Source organism: Schistocerca serialis, chromosome 3, assembly GCF_023864345.2.
Source record: "Schistocerca serialis cubense isolate TAMUIC-IGC-003099 chromosome 3, iqSchSeri2.2, whole genome shotgun sequence".
NCBI classification, from domain to species: Eukaryota; Metazoa; Arthropoda; class Insecta; order Orthoptera; family Acrididae; genus Schistocerca; species Schistocerca serialis.
Window position 1 is genome coordinate 175,020,428 of NC_064640.1, and position 3,704 is coordinate 175,024,131.

General features: G+C 43.9%; 1 pseudogene; it reads left to right on the forward strand.

Moving 5' to 3' along the window:
• Window positions 1-680: 680 nt before the first annotated feature.
• On the forward strand, window positions 681-798 carry LOC126472362 (5S ribosomal RNA; annotated as a pseudogene).
• The last annotated feature ends 2,906 nt before the right edge of the window (window positions 799-3,704 follow it).

Sequence of the window (3,704 nt, forward strand, 5' to 3'; positions counted from 1 at the left end):
TTTGGCCTCCCAGATCTCCCGACATGAACCAAATGAACGTTTATGGGATATAATCGAGAAACCCGTTTGTGCACAAAATCCTGCACCAGCAAGACTTTCGCAGTTCTAGTTCAAATGGTTCAAATGGCTCTAAGCACTATGGGACTTAACATCTGAGGTCATCAGCACCATAGACTTAGAACTACTGAAACCTAACTAACCTAAGGACATCACACACGTCCATGTCCGAGTCAGGATTCGAACCTGGGACCGTAGCAGTTATAGTTCGCTATGATGGTAGCATGACTCACTATTTCTGCAGGTGACTTTCAACGACTTGTTGAGTCCTTGACACGTCTAGTTGCTGCACTACGCTGGTCAAAAAGAAGTTGTCCGACACGATATTAGGAGGTATCCAATGACTTCTGTCACCTCACCATGCACGTTACCTATAACACAGATGACAAATTACTTGAACAGCAGGACCATATTTCATTCGGACGAATGCGTTTACTGTGACGTGTGTTCTGTGAACACCAGAGAGATGTGAGTCTTGGTACCAAGTTTGTAAAGTTATTCTAAAATAAAACGCAGTGGTTAGGAAGACGCAAGTTTATACAGGTGTGATAAAAGGTCTTCATAAATAAGCCGTAAATTTACAAACAAGGACGGAAATAGCACTAAATCGATTATCTGAGATTTATAACGGTCTTGCCGCAGTGGTAACACCAGTTCCCGTCAGATCACCGAAGTTAAGCGCTGTCGGGCTGGGCTAGTACTTGGATGGGTGACCATCTGGTCTGCCGAGCGCTGTCGGCAATCGGGGTGCATTCAGCCCTTGTGAGGCACACTGAGGAGCTACTTGATTGAGAAACAGCGGCTCCCGTCTCGTAAACTGACATACGGCCGAGAGAGCGGTGTGCTGACCGCATGCCCCTCCATATCCGCATCCAGTGACGCCTGTGGTTGAGGATGACACAGTGGTCGGTCAGTCCCATCGGGCCTTCCAAGGCCTGTTTGGACGGAGTTTAGTTTAGTTTAGTTAGAAGACAAGACCTTAGGTTCATTGTGACTAGAAAAAAATAAGCCATAATTTTTGATGAGATACTTATGATCTTCATGAAATAGGCCACAGCTAGGGAATTTGTAGAAAGATGTGCATAATTATTCTGTGTGTTTAATAGTGCATAGGATCTGCACCCTTCAGTTACTGAGAAAGTCCTAAAAATGCGTTGACTTTTGAATTGTACACCTAATAAGGCAAATTTGATCACTTAACCCTTAACTCGAGAGGTGGCTTTTCTGTAAAGTATGCCACGAGGTGGGATCTCTGGGACCCCCACTTTTAAATCGAGATTTAAGGCAAATATCAGTTTAATTTAAGCTATATAACATTTATTTTTACAATTATTTAAGTGTTGTTTGAATGCATCTAGTTTATTTTACTGCACTAAACAAACCCTACAGCATTTTACTATTTATCACACAAAAACACAATTTTGGGTGGTTCTTTTGAATAGTACACATAAATAGACTGTTAGAGTACTGAATTTTACATTCTGAAAAATTATACGATCTCTGTAGCAAATAAAACTAAATTCCCAGGTTTAAATTTGTGCATAAAAATTCCACCCGGTAAGTACAAATAGAAAGTCTGTCAAATTAACATTCATTGCTGGGAACTACATTTTTCTTATCACCACTCAGAACACATTCGATTTTAACAGACACTTTAAGTATTTCATTGAAGAAACGGACGGATCTCCATCACAACTTTCCTGAAGTTCTCCCTCTGAATGATACTCTTGTTTGATAGCAGTAATGTGGTCACTGGCTAATGTAAGATCATAGTGATTCTCGTTTATTTCTTGATCTACACTACTGGCCATTAAAATTGCTGCACCAAGAAGAAATGCAGATGATAAATGGGTATTCATTGGACAAATATATTATACTAGAACTGACATGTGAGTACATTTTCACGCAATTTGGGGCATAGATCCTGAGAAATCTGTACCCAGAACAATCACCTCTGGCCGTAATAACGGCCTTGATACTTCTGGGCATTGAGTCAAACAGAGCTTGGATGGCACGTACAGGTACAGCTGCCCATGCATATTCAACACGATACCAAAGTTCATCAAGAGTAGTGACTGGCCTATTGCGATGAGCCAGTTGCTCGGCCACCATTCACCAGACGTTTTCAATAGGTGAGAAATCTGTAGAATGTGCTGGCCAGGGCAGCAGTCGAACATTTTCTGTATCCAGAAAGGCCCGTACAGGACCTGCAACATGCGGTCGTGCATTATCCCGCTGAAATGTAGAGTTTCGCAGGGATCGAATGAAGGGTAGAGCCACGGGTCGTAATACATCTGAAATGTAGCGACCACTGCTAAAATTGCCATCAATGCGAACAAGAGGTGACCGAGACGTGTAATCAATGGCACCCCATACCATCACTACAGATAATACGCCAGTACGGCGATGACGAATACACGCTTCCAATGTGCATTCACCGCGATGTCGCCAAACACAGATGCGACCATAATGATGCTGTAACAGAACCTAGATTCATCTGAAAAAATGACGTTTTGCCATTCGTGCAGCCAGGTTCGTCGTTGAGTACACCATCGCAAGCGCTCCTGTCTGTGATGCAGCGTGCAGATGATTGTTGCCTTGCAAACGTCCCCATCTGTTGACTCACGGATCGAGACGTGGCTCCACGATCCGTTACAGCCATGCGGATAAGATGCCTGTCATCTCGACTGCGAGTGATACGAGGCCGTTGGGATCCAGCACGGCGTTCCGTATCACCCTCCTGAACCCACCGATCCAATATTCTGCTAACAGTCATTGAATCTCGACCAACGCGAGCAGCAATGTCGCGATACGATAAACCGCAATCGCGATAGGCTACAATCCGACCTTTATCAAAGTCTGAAACGTGATGGTACGCATTTCTCCTCCTTACACGAGGCACCACTGCTGTTTGCATATGAGAAATCGGTTGACAACTTTCCTCATGTCAGCACGTTGTAGGTGTCGCCACTGGTGCCAACCTTGTGTGAATACTCTGAAAAGCTAATAATTTGCATATCACTGCATCCTCTTCCTGTCGGTTAAATTTCGCGTCTGTAGCACGTTATCTTCGTGGTTTAGTACTTTTAATGACCAGTAGTGCATATCACTTACACCTTCCTTCATAGACCAAATAACAGTTTCATCAAACTCGGGAAAGTTGGCAATTTTTGAAAACTATGATGTTTTTTACGATGCACCTTAGGCATGAGTGCTCCCCACACAAAATAATCGCACACTCACAGATCACGTGACCTGGGAAGTCAGCTAAGGCTGCCACTAGACTGACCTCTGCTAACACACTTTGAGCTATACGGTACCGCACTGAAAAAACAGGTACGTACTGTAGTTCACGAGGCGCGGTCTAGATGACTCCAACACCTATCAATAACACTTGTCAACAGTAAACACAGATGGCGATAACGCAACCGACAACAAAACATTCTAGGCTTGGCAATTTAACGAGGATTGGGTGAGTATAGAAGCATTCCACCACAACTGGCCTTGGAGAGCGAGTTCGACAATTTCCGCCCGGTCTGAGAGACCACACCTCGTGAGTTAAGGGTTAAAATAGCTGTATTGCTGGCTCAGCTCCACTTTCCGTTCCCATAAAGACAAGAAACAACCCGGTCAACTATTTGCAATGC